Genomic DNA, 23,130 nt, shown 5'->3' with positions numbered 1-23,130 from the left:
CTCATGGCTAATGCCGCGGTGGTAGCTCCAACAGCCGCCAATGAGATGGCAGTAACAATGGCAGCTGTAATTCCAGGATCCCTTTTCTGTCTGAAGAGAGTCATAGTGTGAGGGCATCAACGGGCACAGGCACCCAGCGAGGCATGCGAGTAACCAGCTAGTAAATTTACTAGCATTACAGCATTGGGCAAAAAAGCAAGTATCATTACCACAATTACTTGGCTCTATCTGGCTAATAATGAATAAAAATGGGGGATATAAACAAACAGGTGTGGGCTTATAGGAGATATTATGAGAACCTTTATAAATTCTTATCTGCCATCAGCTATCCATGAGAATGAAAGTACTTGGCTTTTTAGACCAAGATAATTATCTCTAGCCAAGGGAACCTGAAGCCTATCATTGGCATATTCAGGAATTCTAACTTGCAAGACTAGTGTCATGTCCACAGGGAGGTTATGAAGTGTATTTTCTAAAGGTCAAATTCAAGAGGATCATCCAGACTATAAACTTATACAAAACTTTATGTACACGTCAACACCAGCTGCCAAAATGCAACTCAACTGTCACCGAGAGCCACATGTCCTCTCCCTGTGCATGTGCTGGGTCACCTTGTAGGAGGACCAGTTCCCTTCCCCTCCCCCCTCTTGCTTTCCCACCACCCTCACCCAGAAATGTCCCTAATAAACTTCCCATGTGAAACCTGCTTCGTGGTGTGACTTTATGGATTACTCCTTGTAGCTCTGCTGCCTAAATCCCAACATGTGGTGCTTCAGCGGCTCCATAGGCTCTCTGGGTGCCCAGTGCTCTCCTTCATGGGTTGAAGCCACACTGCTGGGACTCTATTCCTGGTCTTCTTCATGGTCATTGTAAATGACTCCCTTTGTCCAAGAAACTGACCAGAGATTGTCTGGCACCTCTCTGGTTCACTGGGGCCTGTACCCCCATCCAGACACCTTCCCCTGGGTGAATAATCTCTCATCTACTGGCATGGTTTCCCATTTCCTTTTCTAGAGAGTCAAAAATCCTAGTATTAGCTGAAAATGTGTTGCTCTGATGTCTGCCATGTCCCTGGTAAAGCTCGTGACAACTTGCTCTGCCAACTTGTGCCATCTCATCTCTGGGTTCCTGTATCCTGGGGAAAACTCCGGGTCTGGTTGAACTAATTTACTTCCCCTGAATACCTTCCTTTTCCCTCCTTGCCTGCCCTTCAAATGAGGCAAGCTTTAGGCTCCTCTCACAAAACCCTTCTTAAACCTATTACCAAGCCCTTTCAAAGGCTCCAACAGGCCAGCCTTCAGTCCCCGGCCTTACGTTTCCCTGACTTAACCCATCCCTTCTTCCTCTCTGTAACAGTGAAAGAGGGATATGCTCTGGAGCCCTGGGTCACCAACTGGAATCCTCCTTTGCACCTGTAGCATACCTGTCAGAAAAATTAGGCCTGACCACCCAGGGATGGGCACCCAGGATGTGTGCTTTAGCAGCTGCTGAGCTCCTTATTAGCAAATCCAAACAATGAACTTTTGGTTCACCTTCTACTGTCATCTCTTCTCACAACCTGTCTCACCTCCTAATGTACAAAGGCTTACAACCTCTCCCTCCCTCCAGGGTTCTTTCTCTCCAAGTGGTGCTAGTAGAAGACTCTATGCTTACTTTCCATTCATGCCCACCTCTTAACATTTCAAACATTCTTCCCTGAACTAACACTAACCACTCCCCATCTCATTTTAGCATTCCTTTAAAGGAACTATTGCTCCACCCCTCACACATATACGAGGGCACATTACTCTGGCCCATCTATACCTAATACACAGATGGCAGCTCCTTTGTCCACAAGGGAGCCCAACAAGCTGGCTATGCTATAGTGTCCAATACCGGGGTGGTTCCCTACACCGGCAATCAGCAGTCCGAACTAATAGTGCTTACCTGCACCATCCAGTAGGCACAGGGACACTCCCTAAACATCTACACAGACTCTAAATATGCCGTCCATAGTCTTCTCTCCCATGCTGCCATTTGGAGGGAGTGCTGATTACTTACAACAAAGGGAGGATCAATAATCAATGCAGACCAAATTATGGCCGTACTAAAAGTCTCCCACCTCCCCGCAGCTATTGGAATTGTCCACTGCTGGTCCCATTGGACCAACAATTCCATCATCTCTAAGGGAAATAACTGGGCTGAGGAGGCAGCTAGAGCTGTGGCCCTTGGAGGCCTAGATTTGTCTTACCCTCCACAGGACATCCTTACACTACAACCTACCCCCTCCCCCATCACCCCCTGACACTCGTCAAATTCCATCCTATCTGTGCCAGTTCTTTCATCCTAATAGCAAAACCTTGTCTAACTTTTCTAAGACCCACCTGCAACCCACCCCTGAGGACTTACGTTTCTTAAAGATTATTACTGCCTCTTGTAATGTCAAATGTCAGACCACAATTCCTGATATCATAGCCCCTTTTCCTATTCACCAGGCTAGAAGCTCTCTCCCTGGAAATGACTGACATCTTGATTTTACCCACATGCTCACAGTTAAATGTGTCTGTTAACTCCTAGTCTTGGTGGATACCTTTTCAGGGTGGGTAGAGGCATTCCCCACCAACAAAAGGGCTCAGACAGTTTCTGATCTCCTCCTCAGTGAGATCATCCCTCATTTTGGAATCCCAGCCTCCCTTCAGTCAGACAATGGTCCTGAATTCACCTCTCAGGTTTCCTAGACCCTATCTAAAGCCTTCAACATCACTTGGTATTTTCATATCCCATACCACCCCCAGTCCTCAGGAAAGATAGAACAAACTAACTGATCCTTAAAGAACACCCTTGTCAACTGTCACAGGAACTTCACCTTGATTGGGTAAAACTCCTGCTGCTGGCCCTGTTCAGGCTATGGGCTGGCTATCCCCAAGAGACCTTTTTCCCTCTTGTCCTTGAGCTCATGTATGGATGACCTGTTCTGACTCCTGGTCTTTTACCTAAATCCTTGTCTCTCCCTGATCATCTACTCACTCCCTTACTCTGTCATCTCAGCTCCCTACTATGGAACTTTACTGACCACTGTTTACCACAGCCACACACTAACTCCTGTCTATCTCCTATCAGCATTGGAGATCATGTCCTTCTCTCTTTCTTGGACCAACGCCCCTAATCTCTTTCCCCTAAATAGCAGAGCCCCTTCAAGGTAATTCTTGTGACCTCTACAGCTGCTAAGATTGAGGGCCTCCCTCACTGGATTCACTTATCTCACCTCAAACACTTTAGCACACCCTCTTCAAGATAATTTCCCTTCCTACATACAACTCCAACAGGACCCTGCTTGCTCAAGCTCCAGATGATGTCCTATCCACCTTGTCTGTCTTCACTCAGGAAGCTTTGCTTTGACCCAGCTGGATTGGGTATGTATTATTCCTCCTTCTCCTGTTTGTTTCTGTCTAGGGTAACCCTTATATATGGAGATTCAAGGTTCAGGAAACCCTCATGCATAACAAATAGTCTCTCCTAATAGAGTCAATAAATTGTCAGAAGCCCATTGAAATCACTATCACCCCCATATCTACCATTTCTTTCTTATTTGATAGAATTTTTGTTTGTTTCGTCTTTGAACAAACAGAAAGCTACTGTAAGGAATGACCAGACAGATATGGAGGTTGCCCATACTGGTCTTGCTAAATGTAGAAGCTGGCACAAAAGAATGTCCTTCAGCTATATAAGAAGACCCTTTTCTTCTATCTCCGTGACCAATGGGATCCCAGATGGGAAACAGGTGCAAACTTACCACTACTGCAAACCTGAACTTTCAGTAAGTACAGTCACTATCCAGAGAAAATGTCCCAATCATCCAACCCCTGGAGATGGAAGAGGTAGAGAAGGTAATTAAATACTCTTCCAAGGTCCTTACCTCTTTTAACATCCTCTTCCCCTTCCTATATCTCCTACGTCAAACTCTGACCTTAGCCTCTAAGCTCCTTAACATCACCCAACCTGGCTGGGAGACCACTGCCTGTGTGTCACCCCTGGGACCAGCTCAGAACTGCCACTGACAGCTTTTTCAGTGACCCTGTCAAATAACCTTGCTACTCACCAACTGCCCTAATCCTGGTGTCACCATGACTCCCTACCTTTTTCATATCACCCTCTTTGCCATGGCAAGCTGTTTCAAGGCATCTAGAACACAGTCTGTAGGGTGTTAAGTTCCCTAGACTGCAACAAAACTATAATCCTCAGTACTGCATCTCAGCCATAACATTCTTTGTGATACTCAGGTCTACCATTGCCTACCTTCTGGCTGGTCAGGAGTTTGCAGGTAGGTGCCTGTCTTCCCCGAGTTAGTGGTGCTATATGGAAAAGAATCCTCACTGATTCTGGTTGTGGATTCAATAGCTGCAAGGCCTAACAAAAGGACAATTCAAATCTTGCCCCTCCTGGCTGTTGTAAGAATCACTATGAGTATCAGAACCAGAACAGCAGGACTGGCCATTTCCCTAACCTTTTATCACCATTTTTCTTCCCACTTTATCCAGGACCTCCAGTAGGTGGCTCAGACAAAACTAAGTCTTCAGGGACAAATCCACTCCCAGGCAGCAGCGGTACTTCAAAACTGATGTGGACTGGATCTCCTAATGGCTGCAAAAGGCGGCCTTTGTCTCTTCCTTCAAGAGAAATGCTGCTTCTATGTCAGCCAGTTGGGTATAGTAAAAAAACAAAATCTAACAACTCCACACATACCTCCAAAAGTGAAGGGAACAACTCGATGCCTCTAATCCTTGGGCCATTGGAAACCCCATATGGAAATGGATTCTGCCCTTCCTGACCCCTCTCTTCCTCCTCCTCCTCTTCTTTTTTTGCTTTTAATATTTGCACCCTGCTTTATTAAATTCTTCTCTACATTCCTCCAATGACAAATCCGAAAAATTAACCAAACAATTAATCAGTCACTCTTATAGGATTACCAACTGCTGGCCACAGAGCCTGAGGCTAATGATTGCCCAATATACCCTGATGATGAGGAGCAACTGTACCCAGAAAAAGACAACACCCTTAGACAGGAGGAAGGAGTCTGAAGAGCCCACGACACCCCTGTACCTCCCCTCACCATCATCCTACCCTTACTCCTCCTCTTTTATAATAACAAAATGGGAAGAATATTAGTAAGCAGGCACCTCCACAGTCAGCCTGAATGGACTGGGGGACAGTGGGACATCAGGCAACTCCACAGCCAGCTCCAGGAACCTGGCTACAGCAGGACAGGTCATCACCAGCCATCAAGATGGGACACATTTCCAGCTGTCGCCACAAGCCACGTGTCCTCTCCCTGTGCATGCACTGCATCAACTAAAACAGGACTTGTTCTCTCTGCCCCCCCATCTCTCATTCCTGACACCTTCACCCAGAACCTCTCTGTGTTCTCTTCCCTGATAAACTTTCCATGCGAGCCCTGCTGTGTGGTGTAGCTTTATGGATCATGGCACATAGCTCTGTCACCTAAAATCCCACCAGGGACCAAGTGTTCAAATATCTGAGCCTATATAAGCATTCTCATTCAAACCACTACAACACTTATTTTCCTTAGTTAACCCTTGGCAAGATCACACAATATTACTTTTTAAAAGAGGAATTGATAATAAGGCATTATGGAGATTAAATGAAATAATAAGAGTAAAAATGTTTAATTATCTCAGTAGAAGGAAAGAAAGAAAAAAGATAAAAGAAAAGATGCAGCTAAAAAGTAAATGGAGCTCAGAAAGTGACTCCCAACATCTCAAACTTCATTCCAAAAATAGGAACCTGAGATCTGAATGATTTAATCCAGAAAGAGGCAAAGGTGTCCTTTTAAAGAGCCAAATGGAACATATTTTAGGAGGAAGGAGTTATAAGAAAGAAAAGTGGATGCTTCTATCCAAAAGAACCTTGTAGAATTTGACTTGAATTAGGGTTGTCAATATAGGCGTATATCAAAATAGATCCACAGGCTTATGTTTGTACCTATGCAAGGGTTTGAACACAAATGCATTCCCCAGCTCTGATCTTTGAGTTGTTCTGCCATAATACTGCTCTGCACTCCTGTGCACATACCCACACACAGGCTCACATACATGCACAGGCTTGAAAAAAATAAATCTTTTTTAAACATGTGATTCTGATGAATCCTAAAATCAGTGAGTCAAAGTTTGAGAAGAAACAAGAACATCTTTCTACCAACATATTTTTGACTTTCAAAATAAAAAATGTGATTTCACAGTGGAGGAAATCAACAGATCTTATGCTTAATGGGTCAAGGTTAATGTCATCAGCAGTAAGACATGTCCTGCTTCAGGTATGCTGAGTTGAGAAGGGCATACCACTTCTGTGATATTCTTGGGAAAAATAATTACCTCAATGTACTCAAGGAGATTTGAGGTAGAATAAGCTTGATAGGCATTCTACAAAGTAGCTGACACCATTTGCCAAAATATATGAACAATCACTGATATGCTTAAATTATTTTTATTACATTTACTTTGTGAGGGAAGGGGGAATTGCCACAGTGTGCCTATGTTGGCCAGAAGACAACTTTCAGAAGTAGGCTCTCTCCTACCACCATGTGGTTCCTGTGTCTCAGACTCAGGTCATCAGGTTTGGTGGCCAGCATCTTTACCCACTGACCCATCTCATGGCCATCTTCTTTTTAAAATTTCAATTGAGAGGCAATATTTTTTCTATTGCCAAAAAACCACTTTGCCCTAGGAAAGATATAACCCACCAAAAGAGAAATCCCTCAGAGTTAGGGTTGAGGCAGGGTTTGTTTTTATCTTTTCAGAAGAATAAAAACATCTCACTAAGGAATCCAGGGACCACTGGGCAAATGAAACATCTGAAGAAAATGGACGGATTATTAAGAGAAAATGTGACAAGAAAAAGAGCGATTTGGCCAAGTGGTATTGCCCACCTCCATCTTGAATCTTTTTCCCTATACAGACATAAGCGGCAAATGGTCTTTATGTGATCCCAATTCATTTAAAAATTAAAGCTAGCTTTGGGGTTGAAGTGTGGCTCTCTCCTTTTCTAAGTCTATGCATGCTTGACTAAAGAAAAATTCAAAATTTCTGTCTTGTATCAAAAGAGCCACCTGGTATGGGACAGAGGAAAACAAAAAATAAGGGATTGTTCTATTGCCACAAAACAAAATCCTTTGGTTTTTATTTGACTCTCTAATTTTAAGGTATATTATCTCAAAATCTATGTGATTATTACATACACACACACACATACACACACACATATATATATAAACTTTCTGTCATGATACTAGCAGTTATTAACTAATTTTAGAAATAAGCTTCATCTAGTTTCCTGTACATGTTTCCAGGTTTGAGTCTGAAGGAAGTAGCTAGAAACAAAGTTTGCATCCCTTATATGTGCTCAACAGATTATGGTCCCCAGACTTTTCTGAGATCTGCTTAATATGGCATTTAAAATGTTTAGGTTGTCTACCACTCCTAACTATAACCTTTTAGGTTTTCAAGAGGATTGACCGGACCCCCAACAACGAATCCCCAACCTGGATGTGTAACAACAAACACCAGAAAAAAACTGCTCCATGTTTTCTCTGCTGCCTGGTTCTGCATAAACAGTGGACACCTTTGAGTTGACTGTCATGTTCTACCTAGTCAGGAACATCACTAAGCTGACAATCACCAGCCAAAGATCAGCTTCAGACTACAGACTGCTTAGGACATTCAAAATGCTGAGTTCATATGAGACTAACATGAACATTTTACAGAACTTTGAACTCAAAAATACTTAATCCTAAGACTGCCAAATACAACCAATTTGGAAATTGTGGAACACTTAGCAAAAATTGCTCTATTTTTGTAAATAGTTTTGCTGTATCATTTCTTCTTATTTAGACAAAAAGGGGGATATAGAAATAATATAGGAACAACAGAAAAAAAGGGTAGGTTATTGAATCTACTCATAAATCTTTGTATTTTGATATGAAATTAAGGTTATAATTGGTTACATTTTATATTGATACAAAATTAAGGCTATATTTTGTTTATAGCACACTATGTATCAACTCTTTTTAAGGTATTGTACCTATGTAATTCTTAAAAATGCAATGTGAAGTTGTAGTCCTTCTGAAATATACTATCATAAATTGTTTAGAATAATTAAGAAATACAAACTAATAGTGAATCAAAATTGTGATTTTTGTTAGTTACTAGTTTAGTTAAACAGATGTTTTCTAAGTTAATCAGTGTATAGCTAGAAGCAAGTAATTTAGATATGCTAGAGATAGACAGATGATCTTCAAAAACCTCAGACATCCATAGAACATGGTATTTAAAGATATTTTATTAATTTGAGAATTTTTTGACAATGAGACATGTCAGCTCCTGGCAGTACCCCCCTTTTTATTAATTACACTTTATTCACTTTGTATCATCCCACCCTCCCTCCCCCTTCTTCATGAATTCCCCTCTGCAAGTCCATTGATAGGGGAGGTCCTCTTCTCCTTCCTTCTGATCTTAGTCTATCATATCCTATCAGGAATGGCTGCATTGTCATCTTCTGTGGCCTGGTAAGGCCACCCTTTTTGACTTCAAAGAAGATGATGAGCATTTAAAAATTCTCTTTCAGGAGATAGCTTCTGTTATGTATATAAACATGTTTGGTTTTTTTTTTTTTTTTTTTTTTTTTTGGTCTCAGGTGTGGGATATGGGACTGATTCAGATGGTCCACAGAAGCAGAATATTTGCCTCACGTGGGCTCTGACAAGAGTTCTTTACCAGCTGCAGATAGTTTAAATCTGAGGACTCTGGAGAGAGAATAAGTGCCAGAGCCCAGAAAGGAAACAGAATAAGGGTGTCCCTGTTTCCCCCTTGCTGCTCTTAGTTGCTGTTGTGAAACAAAAAGTTTGAGATCTCCTGAAATGAGGACTAGACTGGCTACAAGGAACCCCATGGCCCTAAACAGCAGGAAACAGCTAAGAGAACTGTGCCCTTCTCCCACTAACCCTTTCTCTCTCCTACCTAGTGTTAGGGTGTTGGGAGACATTGGGGTGGAGCAGAGAGAAAAGATAAATGTAAATAAGAGTTTTAAAAAAGGTATGCCAATAGGCTTCATATGTGGCAAGCTAGCCACTGGGCAAGGAATACCCTTGCGTCTACTGCAGACAGAATGCTGGACAAACTGGCTGCAGGAAAGTAGACTGCCATGCTTTGAAAAGATAAGGAAGCCAATTCCTTCATAATTCCTGCTTCACAGAACTGGAAGGCTAAAGATGATGCTCCAATGTTATAGAGATATTTTGTGTGAGCATCCAGGCAGCCAGCAGTCTCTGTCATTTCTATAGTTTTGGAATCTATGCACTTGCTGTTTATTCAGATAATATTACACCTTCTCAGGTCTCTGCTGGGGTTGAAGACTAACTGGTTATAATTTTACAATTAAGATTAAGTTCTTTAGGATTCAAGAAGATGTTTTAGGTCTAAAAAGATGGTTTTTTATTGGTATTGCAAGTTTTGATACAAGGTGATTTAGGGACAGAACTTTGGATTCTCCAAAATAGGACAGATAGTAGAGCACTTTCTTCAACATTGCTAAAATCATATGGCCTAGACATTGTGAATGTAATTTTTACCTGAAAATATATAGTTTATTGACGTTAGAGGAAAATTTTTTTATTTAGACAATGGGGGGAAAAGTTGCAGGATATTTGATCCCGTTGTGAACCCCCAAAATTGTGAACTGTAAAATCCTGTTTCTTGTTTGGTGTGATTGAGCCTTATCACACACCTCTAATCCAAGAACTTGGTCAAGAGATGGAGCAAGAAACCAGTTGACAGGGATTAAATAGTAGGACGGTTTTGAATTGAGATATATTTAAGACAGTGTGGAAAAGTAGAAAAAGCTTTTAGCCTAAGCTCTGGCTTTAGCTTCAGCTTCACCTCTGCTCCCTGGCTTTTTGGGCTTTGAGCTAGCAAGCCTTTGGCCTTGAGTTTCTTGGCCTTTTCCTCCTAGGCTGTCAGTTGAGCTAATGAGCCTTTTGGTTTTTTTCCATCTGGACCTGGGTTGAGAAGGAAGGTCAGCTGGATACTTTCTCTTCCTCTCCAAGTTAGCAGGTTTTCACCCCAGCATCTGGCTTCTATTTTATTGGTGAAATAGAATGGTTGAGATTTTCATTTGTTTATAAAACAACAATCTTCCAAAAGGTATGATCATGAAAAATAATCATGACAAATGACTGTCAGAGTAAAGGAGAGAAAGGAAACAAGACAACTATTAACAAATGCAACAGACAATCAAACATTGTATTTGGGGATAGAAAAGGGACACTGGTAAAAAGTCTTACAGAATAAAAATGAGGTTTTTGGCTTAGTTGATAGCCACTAATGAATCAATATTATTTTCGTGATTTGAACAGTGTTGTTTGAACAGGTGTTACTACTATCTGAAACTGTATGAGCGGTGTGTGAGAATTCTATGTACTAGTTCTGCAACTGGTCTGTAATTCTAAAATTACTGCAATCATTCGTATGATGACTATCCCCCAAGGCACATTTGTTAAAGGCCCCAGAGATAATGTGAAGCCCTTGAGAGATGAAGCCTTGGATTATTATTGTCCTGAAAAGACATCTAACTTTAAAAGGATATATTGGGCTAGAGAAAATGTTCATGGTTAAGGTGTTTGTCACACAAGTCTGAAAACCAGATTTGAACTCCTCAGACCCCATGTAAATGCTAGGTGTGTATAGTGGTACATCTGTAATTTCAGGCTCAGAAGGCAGACACAGAGAATCACTAGTTTGGCTGGCTAGCCAAACTAGCCTTATTGGTGAGCTCATTGAGAGACCCTACCTCAATGAATAAGTAAGAGCAATTGAGAAATATTAAAGATATCAACCTTGGTCCTAGAATGTATGACCACACACAGGGCACTTACATGTATGTATTAAAAAAATAAAGAATAAAAATGAAAATATTTGGAGCAGTGTGAAGAAGCAGTGAGAGCAACCCCCGGACAGACAAACCTGAGCTGCTGTACCCCGTGCCCAGTGCCAACGGTTCCCCACTGGTGCCATGGCCAAAAGAAAGGCTTAAGGGATGTAAAGGAGATAAAGCCAAGATGAAGGCCAAGCCACAAAGATCTGCAAGGTTGCCTGCTAGACCTGTTCCTCCAAAGCCAGAGCCCAAGCCTAAAAAGGCCCCTGAAGGGAGAGAAGGTACCTAAGGGGAAAAAGGGGAAAGCTGATGCTGGTAAGTATGCAAATAATTCTACAGAAAATGGAAGACGCCAAAACAGACCAGGCAAAGAAAGCTGAAGGTGCTGGAGATGTCAAGCAACGTGCATACATTTTTTGATAAGTGTGTATTTCTGGTGACTATAGAGTCTGAAATACTATTTTTTATGAAGTTTTATAAAACTACAGAATTTTGTTTTACTTTTTATTAAGCTATAGTGTTAGCACACAGAACACTTCATTGTTTGTGGGAAAAGGACATGTGTCACTAACAAAATGTCTCTCAAAGCTGGATTAATGAAGGAAAACATTTTTTCCCTGATAATTTTGAAAGATCCTCTTGGCTTCCAGAAGGGATGTCCTGGTGTAGACATATGTGGCCACCATGGCAAAAAAAAATGCCTTATGGTATGGGAAAACCCTAAATTCATTTTTGTAATCTCCTCCTGTACCATCAACATTGACTTAACTCCATTAAAACCAGAAACTTATTGGAACTTGACTCCCACCCCGAAGTGTTTTTACAGTCTATTGGGCAATCTGGACTTTGCAGTGACATCATTTAGTATCCGAAGAAGAGTGGTGGTTCCTCTTATAACAAATTGTGGATCTTCATATTGATAATTCTGCCATTTTCATTTCATTTCCTGAAAGTCAGGGTTAGCTTGTGAAATGTTGTTGAACACATCCTTAATGTGAATCCTCACTCTAAGCTACTTCCCTCTTTTCAGAGCATTGAATGAAGTTTTCATTGGATTTTATGGTGCCTTCTGATTTTGGTAGTCTATACAAGAAGGGAGTTTGCAAGTTCTTGTATGCTGTTAATGACTGCCTGCTGTTAATGACTGCCTGCCCATGTCCTGCCCGATATACCATGACTGTTTATGGAAAGTGTCTGTAATAAAGCTGGATATGTTAGGCTTAGGAAAAAGTGAAACTATTTACCTGGGTTCATGATTTCAGTTCAAGGTTGATTGATTCAGAGTAAGGATGAGAACAAACATCATAGAGGCAAGCTGGCACAATAAGAGAAGCTGCTTACCTACCTCATGGTGGCCAGGAAACAGAGAGAAAGAGAGAAGAGGGCAGGGGGTAAGCTACACCTTTAAAACCACATCTCACTTACCTACTTGCTTTAACTAGGCCCTGCTTCCTCATTCCTTCACCTTCTAATAAAGTCATTCATCAGTGGATCAATCCACAGATGGAGGTAGAACCCCTGTGATCCATCACTTCCCCAAGGCTCACCATCTGGCAACAAGAATTTTTTTTTGAGGGTTTCTCTGTATAGCTCTGGTGATCCTGGGGCTTACTCTGTAGACCAGGCTTGCCTCACACTCAGAGATCCACCTGCCTCTGCCTCCCAAAAGCTGGTATTTAAGAAATATGTCACCACTGGCCAGCTAGTTTTATATTCAAATCTTCACAGGCCTTGTAGGTCTGTAGTTCATAGGATGGATACCCTTAAGGAAACTGTGAGAACCCAGTTTCTTCTTGTTCTTTTTTTTTTTTTTTGATGACCATGAGATGAGTGATTCATAGTGTCACATCCTCCCTGCAATGCCATCTGTATCCCCACTGAGGCCAAAAGCAATAGGTTTTCCTCATCATTGACTAGAATCTCCTAACCACTAGCCCAAATGGATCTTTTATTTTCATAAGCCAATTCTCTCACATATTTTGTAATAGTGATAGAAAGCTGGTTAACACAGTCATGTTGAATGTTAAAATGTGCTAAAAATCTTATCAGATGGAAGAAATAACAGCAGTCCACAAAATGATCCAAATTTTCACGTTATCTACCAAGTAGCCCACAGACATCTCATCATTTCCACACCCACACTGGTGCTGCCATCTGTATCACCTCAAATTGCCACCTCTTCATGGACATGATCCCATAGTCTGTACATGACTATGATCCCATGATCATATATGATACAATCTCATGAGCCCAAGCCTTTCATTGTATTTCATCTATATTCGATTTTCCACCAATAGGTATCATACAATTTGGTTTTATTTCATCATTTTTAAAGCATGGCACTTTCTTTTCAGTACTGTGAGTTAAACTTAGACCCTCATGAATACCAGAAAAGTATTCTATCATTGAGCTATATCCTCAGCCTTATAAAAAAAAAAATGTAGCCCAGACTGGCCTCAACCTCATGATATTGCCAAGGCTGGCATTCAACTCCTGATCTTCCTTCCTTCACCTCCTAGGTGCTAGGACTGTTGGCATTGAGCACAAGACCTGGCTCTGGATATCTTATCTTCAAAGATGAATTATTTTTTATAAAAAGAGATGCATTTTATGTTTTAAATTAAAGTGTGTATGTCTGTAACTTCAGCTCTGCCGGTTGGGGATGGGAGATGAAGATTCTGGAGTTTACTGGCCATCCAGTATAGCTGAAATGGCAAACTCTATGTTCAGTCAGAAACTGTTTCTCAAAAAAGATAAAGAGTCATAGAGGAAAACAACTAATGTGAACCTGTGGATTCCAAATAACCATGCACAAGTGCATGCACCTGAACACACATCCAACACACACACACACACCACATACAGACACATACACACCCCACATAACACATATCCACACACATATACAAACACCACCCATACACACACCACATACATACACATGAATATACACACCACATAACACACATCCACATGCATACATAAACACCACATACATACACATACACATACACTACACACACACACACACACACACCCAAAGAAAAAGAAAGAGAAGGAAAGAGAGAGAAAGAGATCCTTAATTGCATCCTCATTAGAGCATCCATTGCTACCTTGCCACAAGAAGTGGACAAAATTCACATCATCATTCATTACCAATTACAGGCATTTTGGTGACACTGGTCACCATCAGAGATCCTTGAGAGTAGAAAAGAAACCCACTGAAGAAAATGAATGAACCACATCTAAGCTTTAGTCCCTTATTACTACCCATGAGGACACTACTGTCATGTTTGAGAAGGTACTTTACTGTATGGTACACACCCATGCATTCTGGGATGTTCACCATTCCTTGCTGCCTGTTCTAAGTGCCCATAGGAAGCCATAGTTGTCATAGCAATCACTGATTCCCTCTCAGGCTTCCAGATCCCACACAGTCTACATGATAAGATTACAGGAGAAAACAGCCTTTCATAAAACTGTTTTGTTGGGGAGGGGGCTGTGTCACTTGAGGTAACTATGTTTATAAGAGAATGGACATGGGAGATAACAGATCAAAACACTAAAGAATCCTTTCAGATCCATAAATTCACCACCATTGGAAAAAGCTAAACCTTGGGATTTGCATTGTTCTGTTTCAGAGACATTACTATGAAAATAGTAGATAATCTAAAGTTTTGTGTGGTGTGATCTATGTGTAGGGGGGGTTGGGGGAGCTGTTTAGGATAACCTCTGAAAATACAATCACTGTATAAGAAAGGGGAAAGGTAATAGACTAAACAACTCAGAATCAAGCCTGAGCAGTATTACAGAGTGATAATGCTGAAACAGGTGTTCAGAGGAAAAACAAAAGACAACAAAACAACTAGCAGATGCGTCCTAATCTGAAAGTCAAACAGGTAGGTAGAAGTTCAGATTAAAGAGCTCTTCCAGAACCCCAGGGGAGTGGAGTTGAGAGAATATGAAAGGTCAGAAACAGAGGATTAAAAACATCAGGATCTACCTAGTCTATACTTGAAAAAGGTTTTTCATTTATATTTTATGTGTGTGGCTGTTTGCCTGCGTGCATGTGTCCTGTGAGTGCAGTGTTGTTGGAGGCCAGAAGAGGGCATTGGCTCTCCTGGAATTGGGGTTACTAACTGTAGTGAATCATTGTGTGAATGCTGGGAATTGAACCCAGGCCTTCTACAAGAGCTTTTAATAGCCGAGCCATCTCTCCAGCCCTCAGTATCTGTATTTAGTGGAAATCCCAGCAAAAAAAAAAAAAAGGGGGGGGGGAACCCTCACAGAAATAATGAAAGCAATTCACTATTTTCAAGTACATATGAAGACGAAAAGTAGTTCAAAAGCATACTGAGTCACAAAGGAAATCTGGACAACTTGCAAATTCCTCATTTAATTGTAAATAATGAAAACGTAAAATGTTTGACAGTGAATAATGATGAAAGCACTTTATATTGAGCCTTGTGCATGCCACCAAATTATATCAACGATATTATATTTGTATCTGTAAATGCTGTTATAAGGAACAATGAGGAAAAGACTAAACGGTTCTGATTTTGGCAGCACATATACTAAAAAGGGAACAAGAGAGAAGATTTGCATGGCCTCAGTGCAAGGAAAAAGACTAAATAAACTAGTTACCCTAGTCAAAGGCATAGTGAACCTAAGAAGAATGGAAATGAGGAGGTTGCGAATATGAGAAGATATTATTAATACCAGATATAATAAGAAACAATAAAAGTGGTCGATAGAATACAAGTTGATTCCGAGAGAAAAACTGGAAAAAAGATGAACAATTTTCAAGGAAAATTAAATAATTATACAAATAGTTGGAGGTGTAAAAAAGTGTCTACCACGTATAACATAGGAAGGTTTTATTGTTTTAATCAAGAGAGAAGGCAGTTTGTTGTCTCTGAAGACTGAGGGTACTAGCACACATCGGATGCTGTGTCCAAGCTGAAGCTGCACTTCCTGGGTGGCTCCTCTGGCTAACTGGGCAGAGGATGAGAGGATGAGATGAGGGCTGCTCCCACCAGCAGCAGCTCAGCCTCTAGCAGCAGCTGCAGGCTCTGCAGTTGGCTCACCTGCTCCTGCACCCTGCCAGCCGAGCCTGTTGGCCCAGATGGCATCCCCTGCAGCCGATGTGGGTGTGGCTGTGGGCGCTGCGGTGGGGTTCACCCTGGGTCTCGCCATCACTGGGGGCTTCAGCAGAAGTAATGCCGAGCCCGTAAAGCCTGACATCACTTACCAGGAGCCTGACAGGAGCGCAGTTGCTGGACCAGAAGTCTTGTGGGCCCTTCTCTCTTGATATCGAGCAGTTTCTGGAGTGTGCCCAGAACCAGTGTGGCTTCCGGCTCTGTGAGGGCTTCAGTGAGGTTCTGCGGCAGTGCAGAATTGCAAATGGTTTAATCTAATCAAGAACCTCAAACTGAATTTGACTGGACATAACTGATAGTGCAAGGGTGTACCCTTATTTGTCATGCTCCATTGCTCCAGTTTCCATGAAGGAGTTCTGTCTACAGATGTTCATCGAGGCTTGAAATGCTAGTGGCCGAGCAAGTGTTCAGCCGCCTTGAGCTAACTGTATTGTGTTTTGCAAGTTAATAAAAAATAAAGCGGTTTTATTCTGGAATAAAAAGTCATGAAAGAAAATCAGGATAACTTTATGTCAACAATTTGCAAAGTTTGGCATGGAAGATACAGCTTTTGGGGCATATCACTGCAAAATTTATTGGAGGAAAAATAAAAAAGATCAAATTGAAATCAACAACAATTCTGTGCATGGTGAGCTCCTTCCACAGTGCAGCCATGAGAAGAGAGGATGATTAACTCCTACAGTGGCAAAGCCTGGGCACCACTTCAGCCAGGCAACCAACGTTGGCACTGGGGAGGGAGGGGAGAAAGATGGGGAAACTAAAGGGAAGTGGGAGGGGAGAAGGCCTCTCACCCTGAAGTTATTAAGTCTCCTTTCATAATATGTGAAGGCTTTAAACATTTTTATCTTATCTTTAATATTGTACTTTATACATATATTATTATTTTTCTTTCTTTCTTTTCTTACAGATCCTTTGTATGTACATTATGGCCTCCAGTTTAGTGTTTTTATGATCCCTGAGTGCGCAAAAGAATGGGTGTCTGTCTATATATATATCTGTTCCTTGTGCCTTTTCATAGCCTATTTTCCTTCTTTTTATTTGCTTTGTCCCATTCCAATGTGTTAGCTTTTTTTTTATTGTTTTATATTTTATTTTATTATTATCCCTTAGAAGCCTGTTTGTTTTCTAACGAGAGACAGAAAGACAGTGTATCCAGATGGGAATGGAGGTGGGGAGGATTAGAGAGAAGGAAACTATGGTCAGACTATACTGTGTGAGAAAAAAAATTCAATAAAAAAAGAATTGCAACATGTGGTCACAATCTGCTGGGAAATGATATAAGACAATACACCTTTTGTAGATCACTGTTTCAGATGTGAATGTCAAGATAGCTATAAACCATACTTTGCTCCTTTTCCAGTTTCAAAGCTACAATTAATGGGTCTCTCTCTCATACACACTTGGTTTATAGTGAAAATGTCCTTACCCTCTTATGCCGCTCTTATTACTTATTGTATCCAAAGTCATCACTAAGGAACCAACCACCCTCTGATCTCATTGAGTAAAAAACAAGGAGGGGGCAGGGAAGCCCTTAAAGCTCTTTGAGCAATGGTGACTTCAGCAGCCACTGAAACCATACGCATGGCTATTGTTAAGACATTTAAGCAGTCTCTCTCTTGAGAAGCCCACACTCAAACCCACGTGCACACTAACCTCTCAAATACATCTCCTGTTGATCACTGCGCTGAAGTCTGTGTTAAACCCTTCCTAACGTGTTATTTGATTTTAGTTATGTGCACTGTGTGCTGGCACCCTCAGAGGACAAGGGTCTCTGTGGAGCTGGAGTTCCAGGTGGTTGGGAGCCTATCCTGGTTGCTAGTAATCAAACTCGGTTCCTCTATAAAAGCAGTACATGCTCTCCACCCGGAGCCAACTCTCCAGCTCCTGAATGTCCTTTCTCAATAAACTCCAACTCTGCTCCATACTGAATGGCCTTGGAGCTCTTTTCTGCAGTCTAGTCAAGAATGCTGTCTCCGCTGAGCAGAGGTCTCTGAAGAGACGTCCTCAGTGTGGGGCTGTAGCTCCAGCTCCTGTTCCTGGTGCCTGTGACAAGCACCGGAGGATTACTTCACAGCCATTTTTCTCATGGTAGGACGTGGTGAAATGGCTCTTTACTTCTCTGGTATCCTTTCTCTGAGCCTACAAATCTCGTCTAATGCAGGGAAAAGCACAGGGAAAAGCACTTGGCATATCCCTCCGAGGAGCAGTCTGCATAAAACAGCCAACCCATGCTTTTCAAATGAAGCCACCAAGGCAGAAGCCTACATGGTGACTCTTCCCTCTTCCTGCTTCTTGGCTTCCACAATGTGAACTCTCCTGCTCTGCCACACTCTCTCTGCCATGATGAACCCCAACCGCTGAAACTATGAACAGACACAAGCCCTTCTCCCTTTAGGTGTTTCTGTAAGGCATCCTGTCATAGCTTTGAAAACACATTTCCACACCAAGTGGAATACAAGTGACCCACACCAGCGTTTTATGCTCTCATTTGTTCATTGCACTGAAGTTAAACATTTACTTGGTTGAAGCCTCTTGTGAGCAGTGAAGTGTGGATTCCAGAACCACCACCAAGTGCTGGAGACCTTCCCCCTCGTTCACAGCCATAAGCCTGTAATTTTCTAGAAATCTCCCCAGAAGTTTTATCTGTCCGGAAAGAGCTTTTGCTAAACTCCTTGTGTAAGCACAGTGAATCCTGGTTCCATTTTGTCAGCCTAATTCTATCCAAGACATCTCCAGAGCTGCCTTACGTACTTCTCTCATAAAGAGGTGGAGACAGGGTTTCCTAGCAACCTCTTGAGATGTAACTTGAGAGTCACCAAAATGGTATGTCTGGCTAATACTAATACTAGAAGAACCTGTGCCCACCCTTGGGCCCACATGATTTTCCCCTGTTCTCCTTCAGGAAGCAGAAACTGCCACTTGGGTGGGTCTCGCAACCCTGAAGCCTCTATTAGAAACTCTTCAATAACATTTCCAACTCTGCTTCACTGTACCCCTTAGTCCTAAGATTCTTGGCAGTGTTGAAGCTGTGAGTTTTAATTTGCTCTGAGACAAGGTTCCTAAAAATCTAGGGGAGCTCCTCAGTGTGAGGCAGTGTGGAGCTGTTTCCCCCCCCACACACACACACTCCTCTCCCCCCCCCCACCCTGGCTTCGGACAAAGCTGTCTAAAGTTCCCACTCATTTAAAAGAAAACAGGGCTTTATGCTTTTAAGTCTCTCTCTCTTTTTTTCATTTAACCATTTCCATTTCTTTAATGTCTACTGCTCTATTTAAGGCTATTTATTTCTCATTAAGTGAATTTTGGCAGTGTCTATTATTTTCTCAGAAAATCATCTTTCCTAATGGTTTAAACTTTGCTGGTTAGTACGTTTATAATGTCCTGCTCCCTCCCTCCTTCCCACACATCCTCTGCCTGTGCCTTCTTCGATCCCCACACCTTCTCTTTCTCAATCAGTCCTTAAGAGAACGTTTTCAGTTGTTTTCAATGAACCTAATTTCAGCTTTGTCAACCCTCCTTGCTCCATGTACAAAACCATTTGTCTTTGTCCCTGATTCCCGACACAGTGTTCCTAATGGTGACGCATGTGTGTCATTTGTTGTTCATAAGAAACTGTTTGGTCACATTTAAGCTTTTACTGACTGGCCTCAACACTGCCAAAGATACAATTCGAAAATAACAACACTCTGTCACATTCCAAAGAGGGGAAGAACAGCAGAGGTTAAGTAGTAAAAACTCTCCAACAGTGAAATAAATGCAGGAGTGAAGGGGTCGGCTAATGCTCTTGTGTTCTGGAGAGACAGAAGAGTTATGGGAAGTGTGGGCAACCCTCCTCCTCATCCCTCACCCTGTGCATCAATGCATTTGCCTGTTCATCTTTGCATCATTTATGATAAGCTGGTAATTGTAAGTAGGATGCTTACCTGAGTGAGGTGAGTTGTCCAGTGAAATCATCACGTGGTGCAAAATACAGCTCTCACTTCAAAGGGAATGGGAGACAGTTTGTGGTTGAGACAATTAGGAGTGACGGTGACCGAAGGACACAGATTCAGGTTGTCCTGAACAATGTGTTCCAATGTCGGAAATGTTTTATAAAGTTTTTTAATAGTTACAGAACAAGAGCAAGCCACAAATCAAAGGATTTTCAAATACCTCTGTGGGAATGCTGGGGAGGAGGGTAGCAATCAGCCAAGAGCAAACAAAATACATCTTTTCACTCTCAGAGTCTATCTGATAAGAAATTCTTTGTTTTGGTTGATGGAAGCAAGTGGTCTGTTACATTAATCCATCCTGTGAACTTTTTTTATTTATTATTTTTTATATTAATTACAGTTTATCTACTTTGTATCCCAGCTGTAGCCCCCTCCCTCATTCCCTCCCAATCCCACCCTCCCTCCCTCATTTCCTTCCTGACCCTCTCTAAGTCCACCAATGGGGGAGGTCCTCCTCCCCTTCCATTTTAGCTTAGCTTATCAGCTCTCTTCAGGGCTGGCTACAATGTCCTCTTCTGTGGCCTAGCAAGGCTGCTCCTCCCTCGGAGGGGGGATGTCGAAGAGCCAGTCACATCCTGAGAATTTTTATCTGATAATCAAAGGATCATTAGGTCGGACAAGGTGGAGGTGGGCAAGGAAACAAGCTTGTCTAAGGTAAATTTGGCTATGGATCTGCAACATTCCATCTCATCACAATCTTGGAATTCTAATCAGTCAATCAATCAATTAACCACCTGCAGCTCTTCACTTAGGAGCAGGGCCTTAGGAGATTTTCCCCATCCATACTGGCATGTAACTGGTCTTGTTTAGGTGGGCATAGTTTTGAGATGACGTCCATTCTGGAAGTTAGCCTCACCCTGAAGAGATGAAGCAAAGGATATACTGCAAAAGAATTGACTGGCTGGTAACACACAGGATGGGAAGGCAGGCCAAGAATCACTCCATGTTGGGGGCTGTAGGTGTGACAGTGTACTCATACCTGTGGGCTCTATAATACTTGTGCCTACTCAATAAAAGAGCGTCTGTTTAGCTTATCCCTTCATGTTGATGGGGCCAATCCAAGCCTGGTGGTGCCAACCAACCACTTTCCAGCTGAAGCCTGAAATTAAGATGATGATGTAAAATTTGAATTTTTCTTTTTATAAGACAGAATTTTACTCTTTCAGTCTAGGATGTCCCAGAACTTATTATGTGGCTTATGCTTGATTCTAACGCATGAGAATCCCCCTGCCTCAGACTCTGAGTGCTGGGATTATATGTTTGACACACCATTCTGGTTTTTTTAAATTAATTTTTTAGTTTTTATATTAATTGCAGTTTATTCATTTTGTATCCCAGCTGTAGCCACCTCCCTCATTCCCTCCCAACCCACCCTCCCTCCCTCATCTCCTCCCCTGCTCTACTCCAAGTCCACTGATAGGGGAGGTCCTCTTCCCCTTCCATCTGACCCTAGCCTATGAGGTCTCATCAGGACTATCTGCATTGTCTTTCTCTGTGGCCTGGTAAGGCTGCTCCAACCTCAGGGGGAGTGATCAAAGAGCCAGCCACTGAGTTCATGTCAGAGACAGCCCTGTTCCTCTTACTATGACCCACCATTCTTGGTTCTGAATTTTTAATATTGTTAAAAATCTTGAGCAAACGAAAGATTACAGGCAGAAGTAAATGTTGCCAGAGAGCCCTTGATTAGTTGTATTCTAGTACGTTGGTCACTGTTATATTGCTTCCTAGAGACACCATGACCTAGGCAACACTTGTAAAATAAAGCGTTTAATGTGGGGCTTGCTTACAGTTTCCAAGGTTTAGTTTATTATCATCATGGCAGGAGCAGGTTGGGGAGCATGATGGCACTCATATAGTGGATCAGTAGCTGAGAGCTTTACCTCCTGATCCACAGGCAGAGAGGGAGGGAGATAGAGAGACAGAAAGAAAGAGATAATGAGCTTTGAAACCTCAAAGACCAGCTCTAGTAACACACTTCTCCAACAAAGCCATAACTACTTCACCAAGGCCACATCTATATGAACCTATGAAGCCATTCTTTTTTTTATTCTTTATTAGTTATACGTTATTCACTTTGTATCCCCCCTGTGGTTCCCTCCCTTCTCCCCTCCCAACCCCTTCTTCCTCCCGCTTCTGCACGAATGCCCTGCCCCAAGTCCACTGATAAGGGAGGTCTTCTTTTCCTTCCTTCTGATCCTAGTCAATTAAGTCTCATCAGGAGTGGCTGCATTGTCTTCTTTTGTGGCCTGGTAAGGCTGCTTTCCCTTCAGGGGGAGGTGATCAAAGAGCAGTCCAATCAGTTCATGTCAGAGACAGTCCCTGTTCCTATTACTATGGAACCCACTTGGACACTGAATTGCCATGGGCTACATCTGTGCAGGGGTCCTAGGTTATCTCCATGCATGGTCCTCAGTTTGAGTATTAGTCTCAGGAAAGACTGATGCTCAGATTTTTTGGTTCTGTTGCTCTCCTTGTGGAGTTTCTGTCTTCTCCAGATCTTACTGTTTCCCACTTCTTTCATAAGATTCCCTTCACTCTGCCCAACAGTTGGCCATAAGTCTCAGTGTCTGCTTTGATAGTCTGCAGGGCAGAGCCTTTCAGAGGTCCTCTGTGTCAGGCTCCTGACTTGTTTCCTGTTTTCTCCTTCTGCTGTCCATCCTCTTTGCCTTTCTGGATAGGAATTGAGTATTTTAGCCAGAGTCCTCTCTCTAGATTAGTTTCTTTATGTGTACAGATTTTAGTATGTTTATCCTATATTATATGTCTATATGAGTGAGTATATACTGTGTGTGTCTTTCTGCCTCTGGGATAGCTCACTCAGGATGATCTTTTCCAGTTCCCACCATTTACCTGCAAATTTATGAAGCCATTCTCATTCAAAACACCACACCCAGTATTCTGCACTGTTTAACGGTTGGACACAGGAATTCTCATAAAATGGGTTTCTAAGACTCACAGACTGATAAACTGGGTAGATTTATAACTTTGAAATTTATAAAAGTGTTTGGAGGAAGAGATTTTTAAAGTGCAAAATCTCTCATTCTCAATTTAACAATTTA

The 23,130-nt window shown here is 42.0% G+C and overlaps 1 protein-coding gene and 1 pseudogene across 2 annotated transcripts in view; one reads left to right on the top strand and one right to left on the bottom strand.

Moving 5' to 3' along the window:
- The window catches only part of LOC110546480 (NXPE family member 4), a 228,696-nt gene that overhangs the window by 25,256 nt on the left and 180,310 nt on the right, over positions 1-23,130 (bottom strand). The gene's annotated exons all lie outside the window — the stretch shown is intronic.
- Positions 11,105-16,344, top strand: LOC110546469 (coiled-coil-helix-coiled-coil-helix domain-containing protein 2-like; annotated as a pseudogene).

The sequence above is a fragment of the Meriones unguiculatus genome, chromosome 1 (assembly GCF_030254825.1).
Source record: "Meriones unguiculatus strain TT.TT164.6M chromosome 1, Bangor_MerUng_6.1, whole genome shotgun sequence".
In the NCBI taxonomy this organism is placed as follows: Eukaryota; Metazoa; Chordata; class Mammalia; order Rodentia; family Muridae; genus Meriones; species Meriones unguiculatus.
This window is presented reverse-complemented; position numbering and strand designations above follow the sequence as displayed.